Source organism: Cynocephalus volans, chromosome 3, assembly GCF_027409185.1.
Source record: "Cynocephalus volans isolate mCynVol1 chromosome 3, mCynVol1.pri, whole genome shotgun sequence".
NCBI lineage: Eukaryota > Metazoa > Chordata > Mammalia > Dermoptera > Cynocephalidae > Cynocephalus > Cynocephalus volans.
Genome location: NC_084462.1, coordinates 150,703,861 through 150,717,740, shown reverse-complemented (window position 1 = coordinate 150,717,740; position 13,880 = coordinate 150,703,861). Strand labels below are relative to the sequence as shown.

Genomic DNA, 13,880 nt, shown 5'->3' with positions numbered 1-13,880 from the left:
TGTTTTGGGGATTGAGTTTCCAACACATAAACCTTGGAGGATACACTGAAACTACAGCAGGGGGAAAGGCCAGTAACATTGGAGTGGATTAATCTATAGAAGAAAGAGGGGATAACTAATGGAACAAGGCCAATGAGGAGATAAAATGAGATGCTTCTTGGATAAAATGGCGCTCAGATAAGAGTTTTGTGGTAGGGAAACCTGAAGTTGAAAGAGTTCTCAGCTGATGGTCTCCATGATCCTCGTGAAGGGTGGTGGAGGTCAAGGGTCGGGGCAAGCACTTGGGAAGTGTGCTCAATTCCCAAGGGTTTAAGAAAGATATTATGGCAGTATAACAAAATTATTTTATTTAATCCTTGCTCACTCCCATGAGGTGTTATCATCTCCATTTTACAATATTAGTCCACTTTACAAATGTAGAAACAGAAGCACAGTGATTATGTAATTTATACAAGACAGCACAGCAGATAAATGACGGAGCCATTTTAGGAAGTCCTAACCCAGACCTCTCTGACTTCAACGTTCTGACCCTGTCTATGTCTCAACATTCTTTTGGAATGAAGTGGAAATGGTCCCAAGCTACCCCATCCTCTAATACAATGGTCCCACAGTGGAGTGGGATGAGCACATCCAGGGTGTGCATGATTATCCATTAGAGTGCTGGAAGACAACGCTAGATTTCTATTTTTTAAATGTAAAAAAAAAAAAAAAAGAAAGTAATTCAGCTTTGCTAATACTAAGTACAGATAGATGCCAGCATCCTTATTTGGTCTGTATGCCAGCTGGTTATGAGTCATTCTGATGTCTTAAGAGAGACATAGGAGTTCCACAGTGCAGATGGAACGATAATGGTGCTCCCTCATATTATACCGGGGTGCTTCAAGAAGGCCGAGGAGGGACTGGCCAGTTAACTCACTGAGTAGTGCGTAGTGCTGATAACACCAAGGTCAAGGGTTTGGATTCCCACACCGGCCAGCCAAAAAAAAAAAAGGGGTCATGGAAAATATGGAATTAAAAGATAATATAAATCTTTCATGAACATTTGTTATTTTTTTTAAAGATGACCGGTAAGGGGATCTTAACCCTTGACTTGGTGTTGTCAGCACCACGCTCAACCAGTGAGCTAACCGGCCATCCCTATACAGGATCCGAACCCGGGGCCTTGGTGTTCTCAGCACCACACTCTCCCGAGTGAGCCACGGGCCGGCCCTTTCATGAACTTTTTGAAGACCCCTTGTATTTTTTTTGTTTATGGGATGACACCAATGTGTTAATTATTGTAGAAATAATAGCAGAATCTTTATAATACAGTAGTCTATGATGAAATGGTAATTGATGATGAAGATATTTGGCTTCACTCAGAGGTTTGCCAGATGTTTCTTGTCAGACTATTAAAATAATTGTCAAATCTTTAAATAACTTGCACTTTTCTTTTACAAAAAGACAGGCATTTGAACTTTGCTGACATTTTTGATGATATAAGGTTGCTGTCAGTCGTATGCTATTTTACAGATACTAGGAAACAATATTTTAAAACTCTGTTCCCTCAAGGTATGGTTGATATTTTCACAAGTGAGAAAACAACTGCTTTTTGAAAGTTATTGCAAAATAATATGGAAGAATAATATTTGGAAGTGTTTCCATTTTGGTGTGTGTTTTGTTGCCAAAAGATACATAAATACAGTACGTCTCATAAAAAAGCTCATAATTGCACACATAAAACTTTGAGGGCTGGCCAGTTAGCTCAAACGGGAGGTCATGGTGCTGATACCACCAAGGTCAAGGGTTTGGATCCCCATACCATCCAGCCACCAAAAAAAACACAAACTTTGGAACAGTTTTCTACTGTGTTTAAGAACCTTAAAAAAAGTAAAAGAAGAAAAAGTGAGATTCAGTAGATTTTAAATACATTTGTTAAAAATATCATTTAATGTCTTCTAATTAATTGCGAATGTAGCTGATCGATATCATGGAAGATAAAAATTAACAAGCTGAATTTCAATAAAAACCTTTTCAAAATTGGTAAATAGAACTGAAGAATTAATTTAATTAGTGTGTAAGCACAGCCAACTATTCTTCCATTTGGACCCTTTATACTTTGTTTTTTTTTTTTTTTTTTTTTTTTTAAAAGATGACCGGTAAGGGGATCTCAACCCTTGGCTTGGTGTTGTCAGCACCACGCTCAGCCAGTGAGCAAACCGGCCATCCCTATATAGGATCCGAACCCGTGGCCTTGGTGTTATCAGCACCGCACTCTACCGAGTGAGACACGGGCCGGGCCGGCCCCATGGACCCTTTATACTTTTGTCAGATTTATTTCTATTAAAACCAAGTAATGAAGTAAGCAGATCATAGAAACAAACCTTTGAAATCATAGTATTATAGTGTGATAAACAACTGTTTCTTTCTTTCTTTTTTTTTTTTGGTGCTGGGACTCGGTTATTAAAGCACTACTTCAAAAATAAAGCATAGTCAATCAAAGTGGTCTTTAAGGAAAAGTTAGTCGGAACAAAAAAAGAGGTTTTTTGTACAGATAATAAACAACACTTTTCCTTTTTTTCTTTTTTCTTTTTGGCAGCTGACCAGTATGGGAATAAAGTTTTAAAGATTTTATTTTTATTTATTTATTTTTTGGTGGCTGTTCTGTATGGGGATCTGAACCCATGACTTTGGTGTTACTAGCACCATGCTTTCTCCCAAGTGTGCTAACCAGCCAGCCCCAGTGAAATTTTATATTTTAAAATATTTTGTTTATTTCAGTGTTATCTCATCCTTTAACTTTAATTTTTGAACATTTTTGTGATTAGAAAGGTGCATATAGGTGCTTGCTTTGGCAGCACATACACTAAAAAAAATTGGAATGATACAGAGAGGATAAATATATCCCCTGGGCAAGGGTGACATGCGAATTCATGAAGTGTTCCATAAGAGAAAAGAAAAGAAAAGTATATATAGGACTGTATTACATGTACATAATATGTAAATAACATCGGGTGCATATTAAAATTTGTTTAAAGGATGATTTGTGATAATACAGTTTTTGTTTGTTTGTTTTTGGCAGCTTGCCATAAGGACCCTTGACACTGGTGTTACCAACACCACTCTCTAACCAACTGAGATAACCGGCCAGCCTGTGACTGAAAGAAAGTGAGTCGGGATGCCAGGTACTGTTCATTCAAGCTTTATTAAAGAAAGAAATCTTCCAGGCTGTACTCAAAATGGAGGACAGCCCAGGGCTGCCCTGAAAATGGGAGACAGCCCTTAACGTAGGGGGGTGGGAGCTTATATTGGTATGTTGGCACCAAGAGCTGGGTGACGTAATTCCAGGGTGGGGATTGAGTTAGGTCATGGGAATAGAGAGCTCTGCGCATGCAGAAACGTGGAAAATTTCATTTTCTCCGAAACCATGAGGCTTCTTGTAAGAGAGGATAGTGGAGGGGAGGGGAGGAGGTGGACGGCACCACTTTGTACTTGGGCTTGTCTAAAATGGCACTGGTTATGTTGCAGATCTATTAGTAATAAGATAATATACATTTTTTTTTAGCAGCTGGTCTGTAAGGGGATCAGAACCCTTGACCTTGGTGTTTTCAGCACCACGCTCTCCCAAGTATGCTCTCTGGCCAGCCCCTTTGATAATACAATTTAGATATCATTGTTCAAATGCACATTTCTCAACCTGGGCACTATTTACACTTGGGGCTGGATAATTCTTTGTTGAGGGGAGTTGTCCTGTGCATTGTAAGGTATTTAACAGGACTCAGCCCACTAGATGCCAGGAGCAGCAGCACCCCACTCCCTCACTACACACAGTTGTGACATTCAAAAATGTCTTCAGACATTGACAAATGCCCCTTTAGAGTAAGGATGCCAAATTTAGCAAAACAAAAAGCAAAATATTTTAAAAAGGGCATACTTCCACAAAACAAAATTGTTTATTGATATTTAAATTCAACTGGGTGTTCTGCATTTTATCTGACAACCTTAAGAGAGGGAAACATCTTTCTCCCTCCCCATTGAGAACCACCATTCTAATGTATTTTTATCCCTATAATACTCTGCATCATTGCCTCTCCCAGCCTCAGCCTACCTTCCCTCTCCATCCAAACTCTTCCACCGTGCTCTTTGGTGCTAATGATCCATAACCTGCAAAAGTCCCTGCCATTCTCAAGCGTTTTCTCCAATTTCTTATCTTTATAAAAATCTGGCTCTCTCTCTTTCTCTTCTCTTTTTCTTTCTTTTTTGGTGGCTGGCCTGTACGGGGACCTGAACCCCTGACCTTGGTATTATAAGGCTGCACTCTATGGCTTTCTCTTAAAGACAGCATTTTCCCTTTACCCACTTAGATGATGGCTCTTTATACTCTAAGTTTCCACATATCTCAGGGATGAGAAGTGTAATGAAATTTGGAATAAGCTAAAATATAACTGATGTTTCCAGTGGAAAATTATACATACGTTAGAGCAGACCCTTCCAAGGTATCTGATTCTAGCTCTTTATTGCCTTTGTTGAGGTATTCTACAACTCTATAAATTGTAGATAACTGATAACAATGTAAAATAATTCTTGTCTATAGACATGCAAATCAACTCTGTTCAGTGGAAGTTCAATTGACTTGCTTCCCCTGCTGTGGGAAAGAGCCAGTTTGCCTACCTGCTCAAACTCAATTCAATATTCCTGATCTATAAATATAGGGCCGGCCCGTGGCTCACTCAGGAGAGTGCGGTGCTGAGAACACCAAGGCCCCGGGTTCGGATCCCATATAGGGATGGCTGGTTAGCTCACTGGCTGAGCGTGGTGCTGACAACACCAAGCCAAGGGTTAAGATCCCCTTACTGGTCATCTTTAAAAAGAAAAAGAAAAAAAAAAATATATATATATATATATATAAAAATGTGGATTCCCCTTTGAATGTCTTACTAGTCCTCTCATTAATAGTGATTTAACTAAAATCTTTAACATATTTAATTTTACATCTGAATGAGAGCCATGATTTTTCCTTTTTAAAATATTTTTTTTCCTGTCAAAGAACAAAATTACAACAAATTTAGTTGAAGATGTCAGTTGGCTTTATTGCGATTCTAGAATTGGGCAACACGTTATTCATAAAACAGTGTAAGTGTTCCAATGAGCCAAGCAGAGGAGGTTGGTTTTATAGGCAGAAAAGGCTAAAGAAAGCAGAAACAAAACAAAAAGTAGATCAGTCATTTCAAAGTTACTTTCCTTGAAAGGTGGGGACAGGAAGACAGAACAATAGAAAAATATCATCAGGCTACTTCAGGCTATCTGTTTTGTGTAAGGACTAACGCAGAGGGAACTTCATTTATCATACCTATTGGAGATTTAAACTGGCTTGTTGGGGAAATTAGCTGTTACCTTTCTCCTGACTTCTCAGAAGGTCAGACCATAGCCTAAGTGACATGGAATGTAGAAGGGGTGACTCCATTTTGGTTTTTAGTCTGGGTCTTTTGGGACCTAGTTTAGGAACTTAGTCCAAAACAATGGCCTTCTATAATTTTTATTTAACATTCCTTTAACAGAGGTGGGATTGTTATTCTTTTGCTAACCACTGTTGTCTCCAGACTATTATTCTTTCGTCTATACTTAAAAAGAAAAAGACAGCCTTGTAACATTATGGCCAGCCGCCAAAAAAAAAGAAAGAAAAAGTTATGGAAAAAAAAAAAAAAGGAAAAACTTGAAAAAAAAGAAAAGAAAACCTGAAAAAAAAAAAATAGAAAAAAGAACAAAAAAAAAAGAAAGAAAAGAAAAGCCAACTTTGAGGTCTACGCCACTCACCTGTCCCACTCTTTTCTGTATCTCATTGCTTTTATCTGTTGCCCTCCCTGTAACTCCCTGCTCAGTCAAGCAAAGACGTTGGCCTGTTATTTCTCTCCACCACAAGCCCTGCCATTGTCCTAGATGACTTCATCAATCAAAGGATGATTCAGTGCCCTGGCTGTTCATTCCTTGATCTCCTCAACATCCTTCTCCTTATTTTATTTTTTTTAAAAGATGACTGGTAAGGGGATCTTAACCCTTGACTTGGTGTTGTCAGCACCACGCTCACCCAAGTGAGCCGCGGGCTGGCCCTAACATCTTTCTCTTTAACTCTTCCTGGGCAACCCACTCCTTCCATCACTCCTTGGTCCCTGTCATCATCTGTAACTGTGCCACTTCCAGAATCTCTAATTCAGCCATCTTTTTTTTTTTTTTTTTGTCCTTTCCGTGACCGGCACTCAGCCAGTGAGTGCACCGGCCATTCCTATATAGGCTCCGAACCCACGGCGGGAGCGGGAGCGTTGCTGCGCTCGCAGCGCTGCACTCTCCCGAGTGCGCCACGGGCTCGGCCCTCAGCCATCTTCTTTGACCACAAACTCCTTTCCTTCCAACTTTCCTGTGATAGGGTTCAGGACACACTACACCAAAATATGGTACCTGGGCATATTAAATATTTTAAGCTGAAGGAATTTGAGAAAATAGCAGAAGGAAGGTCACTCTCACTTTTCTCCTCCCCTCACACCCTTCTCCCCTGAGGCAGGTCATATAACCTAGATCTTCCCCTGAAGCCTCTTCATTGGAGAGGTGCTCTCCTTATATCTGGAGGAAAGGAGCATCCTTATCTCTGAAGACATAGGGTCACAGAGTAGAATCTAAACAAACAGGCCTTTCTGTGTTCTCCCCAGTTCATTACCCCTTTTTCCAATTGTATTTATCCGTCCGTGACTGTCTACTTTCCATCAAACTTAGCATAAAAGCAAAAAATTGGGAGAACATTTAACTGTTTCTCTGGGTTTTCATTTCCTTATGTGTGCTTTTCTATTGTTAATCTGTCTTGTTATAGTGGCCTCAGCCATGAACCTAGGATGGAAGAGGAATATATATTTTCCCTCCTCTTCATCTGTTAATTACTCCTACAACAACTTTCTTTGACCTCATTGGGACCCTCATTCACCGACCCTCATCAATCCCTTATTTTCCCTCCTGTTCTAGCTTAGATTCTGTTGTCTATACTTTCACTATTTTGCGAAGACTGTAAACTTGATTGTTCCTCAATTTTTTTTTCACTTCATTCACCCACAAAACTCCCAAACTCTAATGAGCCCAACTATCTTTTTTTTTTTTTTTTGGTGGCTGGCTTGTAGGGGGATCTGAACTCTTGACCTTGGTATTATCAGAACCAGCTCTGCCAAGTGAGCAAATCAGCCAGCCTAATGAGCCAATTATCTGCTTTCTGTATGGCCCTGATTATGGGTAGTTTGTACACTGTTCTAGAAAGCTATATAATAGGGCAGTCAGTACCAGAGGAACTCCATGTGAGCCCTCAACATCAGCCAGCTAGGTCATCTCACTCTCCTAGTTTTCACTGTTTATCTATTTATTTTATTTTATTATTATTATTTTTTGAAAAGATGACCGGTAAGGGGATCTTAACCCTTGACTTGGTGTTGTCAGCACCATGCTCTCCCAAGTGAGCTAACTGGCCATCACTATATATCAGGATCCAAATCCGTGGCCTTTGTGTTACCAGCACCATACTCTCCCAAGCGAGCCATGGGCCGGCCCTTCAATGGTTTTTAAATATTGTCTTTTTTTCCTATTAAACGAAACAAAACCCTTCCTGGATCCTACGTCCCCTTCCCATTATGCATTTTACTGTCTCCATTTCCTTTCCTTCCACTGCCTGCTCAACCAATTCTCCTCTGGGATCCTGCCTTATCACAACCTTGAAGGAGCTCTGATTGAAATCACTGGTGTCTCACTGGTGGGATCTTGGTATCAATAAATACAACATTTTTCAGTCATATATTAACTTTTTAGCAATAATTGACACAACTGATCACTCCCTCCTTGAGATGCTCATTTTTCCCAGCTTCCATGATACAATGTTCTCCCAATTTTTTGCTTATATTTCTGGCCACCCTTTCTGACTCCTTGGTAAGTGAATCCTCCTCTACCCAAGCATCAATCCTAGGCATTCCTCAAAGTGGTACAGGGCACAGGTCCATCCAATTGCCTGTCCCCTTTCAAAAACAAACCACTCAAAGTCAAATGTTGGTGAAAATGGAAGTCAGGTTTTATGCAGGAATACTGGTGCCTGAGCACAGATGGTAGGTGTAGTGGATTGAATCATGTTCCCCTAAAACTCACTGAAACTTGAATTGTGTCCTCCAGGTTTTATGTGTTAGAAACTTAGCCCCCACTGTGACTGTTAAGAGGGTGGGAAATCCTATTATGGTAATTGAAATGTGAAGCCTTGAAGAGATGATTGGATTATAGGGTCGTGCTGCAGTGAATGGATTAAAAATGGCGGTCAGGGTCATGGTTCTGAGGGTTTTAAAAGAAGAGAGTATGTCTCCCTGCCCTCTCTCTGTTCTCTCTGCTTCCACCATCTTGCAATGTGAGACCCGTGGTTCACTGTCGCCATCACCAGATGGACTTTGGACTTCTCAGTCTCAGAAACTGTAAGCAGGGCTGGCCCATGGCTCACTCGGGAGAGTGTGGTGCTGATAACACCAAGGCACCGGGTTCGGATCCCATATAGGGATGGCCGGTTAGCTCTCTGAGTGAGCGTGGTGCTGACACCACCAAGTCAAGGGTTAAGATCCCCTTACCGGTCATCTTTTAAAAAAAAAAAAAGAAACTGTAAGCAATAAAGTTTTTTTTTTTTTTTTTTTGTCATTTTTTCATGACCGGCACTCAGCCAGTGAGTGCACCGGTCATTCCTATATAGGATCCGAACCCGCGGCGGGAGCGTCGCCGCGCTCCCAGCGCAGCACTCTACCGAGTGTGCCACGGGCTCGGCCCAAGTTTGTTTTCTTTATAAATTACCCAGTCTCAGGTATTCTGTTACAGCAACACAAAACAGACTAATATGGTAGGCTAACCTATCTGTTTGGTAAACCTGAAGGAAAATGGCCAGACTAAAGCCATCTCAATGACTCATTTTATTTTATTTTTATTTTTATTTTTTTTAAAAAGATGACCAGTAAGGGGATCTTAATCCTTGACTTGGTGGTGTCAGCACCACGGTCTCCCAAGTGAGCCACGGGCTGGCCCTACTGGGGGGGTTCTAAAGAGGGGGGCTGAGGGAATGGAATGTGGGAAATGAAAAGCAGGAGGGAGGGGAAAGTGAGCTGTAGGGGCTCCATGCAAGGAGCCAGGTGCAAGGTCTCTCCAAGGCTCCATCTGTTTTCTGTTCCCATCCTTGCTGTTATCTCAGGGTCCTGCTGGAGGGATGGAATCAGCATAGCTTTATTGATGTCTTCCTTGGTTTCCCAGGGTCTGGATAGTATGTGCAAGTCTGCAGCTTCAGGCTGACTGGAAAACAACTTTACATTTATATAAATAATATCATCTAGCCCCATAACCAAGGTTCAAAATACCAAATAACCACAGGAAAAGAGGGAACTCAGAGAAATGCATGCCAAGATAAAAATGTGTCCTTTTGGGCCGGCCCATGGCTCACTCAGGAGAGTGCGGTGCTGATAACACCAAGGCCCCGGGTTTGGATCCCATATAGGGATGGCCGCTTAGCTCACTGGGTGAGCGTGGTGCTGACAACACCAAGTCAAGGGTTAAGATCCCCTTACTGGTCATCTTTAAAAAAAAAAAATCTGTCACTGTTCCGTAAACACCATGAACATTAGTTAGGGTCTCTTTCTTTGCTCACTATTATATTCAATAAACATTTGTTGAATGAATGAATGATAATTCATATCTGTGGTATAAGATGAAACATATTTTGTCTTTGTCCTCAGTTCCTGTCACAGAGTTCCTAAAATCCTTGGAAATTCCTAAGTGCTGGGAGTGTCTTTTGTTATTCATAATGAATCCCTTTGATCAGTTTTAAAAGGTCCCACATCTCAACTGTAAATTAGTTCAGTCATTAAGGAAAATGGTATGGAGGTTCCTCAAACAACTACAGATAGAACTGCCTCACAACCCACCCATCCCACGGCTGGATATATACCCAAAGGAATGGAATTCATCATATTGAAGGGACATCTGTACTCCCTTGCTTATTGCAGCTCTATTTACAATAACCAAGAGTTGGAACCAACCTACATGTCCATCGTTGGATGACTGGATAAGGAAAATGTGGTATATTTATACAATGGAATACTACTCTGCCATGAAAAAGAATGAAATACTGCCATTTGTAGCAACATGGATGAACTTAAAGAAAATTATGTTAAGTGAAATAAGCCAGGCACAGAAAGAGAAACTGCATGTCCTCACTTATATATGGAAGCTAAAACAAACAAACAAACAAAAAAACCCAAATAAATAAAAAAAGAAAGAAAGATACAACAATCACAATAATATGTTGAACTTTCAAGAGAAGAAAACAGAGCTGAGGTTACCAGAGGAGGCAAAGGGGGAGGGGAAGGGGAGAAAGAGAGGTAAAGGGCTACGAAAACTGACTACATCGTATAATGAAGAATATACTAATTATCCTGATTTGAACATCACATATTGCACACAGGTATTGATATTCAATGTTGTATCCCACAGAAATGTACAATCAATCCCCAATAATAATAAAAAAATAGGTCCTACCTCTCCACACTGTTGCCTTGGGGACAAAGTTTCCACACATTTTTTTTTTAAAGATGACTGGTAAGGGGATCTTAACCCCTGACTTGGTGTTGTCAGCACCACGCTCTCTCATGTGAGCCATGGGCCAGCCCATCCACACATTTTTGGGAACACATTCAAACCATAGCAAGCCCGAATGCCCATCAACCAGTGAACGGATAAACAAAATGTGGTACATCCATACTGTGGAACATTATTTTGTCTAAAAAAAGAATGGAGTACTGATACATGCTACAACATGGATAAACCTTGAAAACATTATGCTAAGTGGATACATGTATATATATTTCTTGGCAGCTGTCTGGTTTGGATTCGTGACCTTGGTATTATAAGGCTGTATTCTAACCAACCGAGCTAACCAGCCAGGCTTAAAACATTATGCTAAGTTGGGGGCTGGCCCATGGTCGGGAGAGTGAGGTGCTGATAACACCAAGGCCATGGGTTCGGATCCCATATAGGGATGGCCGGTTAGCTCACCGGGTGAGCATGTTGTTGACAACACCAAGTCAATGGTTAAGATCCCCTTACTGGTCATCTTTAAAAAAAAAACAACAAAAACATTATGCTAAGTAAAAGAAGTCAGACACAAAGACCACATATTGTATGATTCTACTCATATGGAATATGCAGAATAGGCAAATCCATAGAGATAGTAATTAGAATAGTGGTTGCCAGGGGCTGAGGAGAGGGAGGAATAGCGAGTGGCTGCTAATATGTATCAGGTTTCTTTTTGGGGTGATAAAATGTGGAATGAGAGTGCCGATGGTTGTACCACTTTGTGGATATACTAAAAACCACCGAACTGTATGCTTCAAAAGGGTAAATTTCATGGTATGTCATTTACATCTCAATGAAGTTATTAAAAAATGAAAGGACATAAGTCCTATAGATCTTGTTGGAAAGATTTATATTTAAATAAATCAGTTTCTTTTTTCCCCCCCAAATTAAAATTAACTGCTGTCTATTTGAGATGATCGATAATAACTTATCCTTTACATTTTAAATGATGTTACAGTTAAATTATATGTATATTTGAAACACTGATCTCTGCCTGAATATCTCTTATCTATGAGTAGCAGTTTATTCTAATGTTGAAAATATTTTTAATTGAACAATTTCTGAGCATATTAGTACCCATATAAAGCTCTTATATGCTAAAATTTAGTAAATATTTGAGAAAGCGTTTAGTATTTTCTTAGTTTAAAACACACACACACATACAATTTCTAATGTTGGAGCATTTCCTTAGCATCTAGTTGACTTTTAAAGATTCCTTACTCTTTCTCCAGTGATATTAGAGCCAAACAAAATAGAAGTCAAAGAGTAAATGAATTTCTGGGAACTCTACATTTGACCAGTATTCAGACCATGGTGGAGCAATCACATAAGGGTTCCTGTGGTAAGGAATTTGCATACCTTTATTATTGTAGAATGAATTTCTAAAATAGTGTTTCAGGGTTTCCTGAGTATGAATGTTGTTGGGAAAATAAAATAATTTAATCAGGCTCCCCTGCCTCAGGGCCAGTTGGGGGTAGTTCAGCACATTCTCTGTAAAAAAATTGTGTGGGGGGTGGAGTTAGTGCGCACGTGCGGTGCTGCAGTTTGGCTGGCAACTGTCTTGGGCAGTGGCTGCTCTGAGCGGCCATGGCCATGCTTTCCAACCTACGGCTTCCAAGGACCTGTTTGCCAGTTACCTGGCTCATAGACCTGTGTGTAAGAGGTCTGGTGACCCAGCCTGGCATGTGAGGGGTCTGGGGACCCATCCTGGCATGTGAAGGGTTTGTGACCCAGTCTGGACAACGGGCTTGAGTGGTCTGTGAGCTCCAGACCCAGCCCTAGCTCGACAATTGGCCCAGTCGGCAGGATTACGGGCAGGTAAAAGAGCTCAACAAATGTTAATACACATAAGTTCTGGGTCTATGTAAGAAATATATGAATTTTCACTCTTTTTCCTCTTCTTCCACGCATTCTGCACAGTGGAGAGATTACTCAGGAGTTCAATTCTATTTCCTATTTTAAAGCTAAGTACACTATAAATGCCTATATCAAAAAGGCAAAGCTCATATGGTCATTAAAATTGATTAAGTGTTTGCATTATGTAGTTATTTACAATATTATTAGTTTGCAATTAACGACACTAGAGACTATGTTAAATTCTTATTAAAAGCAAATAGATACCATGGGGTTTGATCATCTGAAGTTGGCTATATTATAGTTAGGGTTTCCAGAGCAAACAGAAATACAGAATGCCCAATTCAATTTGAATTTCAGATAAACAAAGAATAAATATTGCACGGGACATACTTATACTAAAACATTATTCTTTATCTGAAATTCATACTGACTGGGCACCCTGTATTGTATCTGGTAACCGTAATTACAGAAATAGGGAGAGTGAGATTTTATTCACTATCCTTACAAAAAGCTGCCCAGACTAACAGGAGGACATAAACAGACTGGGTGGTTTTATTTTTCTGCCCTGGTTGGTCACTAAACAGTTAAGGAAGTTTCTAGTAAAGTCCTAGAATTGGGTTGTCACGTGATCAAATCCTGTCTATTTTTAGGCTGAGGTAAATAGGACAGTTTTTCCAGAGTTAGGGGAAAAGAGTAACATTTAAAGTTGTGGGAAAAGGTAGGTGCTTAAGAGGGGAGAGGAGGGTGTGTCATATATTACCATGGTAAAAGTCACTTCAAATACATTATTCCTCTGCCCATCTCTCCCACTCCAGGCAAATAAGGTAGGTATAAATGACCACCTATTAATTAGAAGGAGTCAGAGGGCTCCCTGTTTAGGAATGTGTGAATTGAGTATGTCAAGCAAAGGAACAGTTAGAAGGAAAACCGGCCTTGCAATGAATGGACTCCACTGGAATGAAGCATAGATACCTCATACTCAGCACATCCAAAACTGAAATCATTTCCTTCCTCTCCAAATTCCTCCCCACTCCCTAAGTTCATTCACATATTCAGCAACTATTAAAGTGGTCACTAAGTGCCAGCATGTACTGACTCTGGACATACATCCCTGAGTAGAACAGACATGGTCCCTGCTCTCAGAGAGCTTAGAGCAGAGTGGGGGATATCTTCACAAAAACCACAAATATAAATGATTATTATTTTTTTATTTTATTTTATTTTTTTAAAAAAGATGACCGGTAAGGGGATCTCAACCCTTGGCTTGGTGTTGTCAGCACCACGCTCAGCCAGTGAGCAAACCGGCCATCCCTATATAGGATCTGAACCCGTGGCCTTGGTGCTATCAGCACCGCACTCTCCCGAGTGAG

General features: G+C 40.3%; 1 non-coding gene across 1 annotated transcript; it reads left to right on the top strand.

Moving 5' to 3' along the window:
* Window positions 1-2,821: 2,821 nt before the first annotated feature.
* On the top strand, window positions 2,822-2,932 carry LOC134374211 (U6 spliceosomal RNA). The gene has a single exon (XR_010023081.1). It is a non-coding gene; the product is annotated as a U6 spliceosomal RNA (small nuclear RNA).
* Window positions 2,933-13,880: the final 10,948 nt, after the last annotated feature.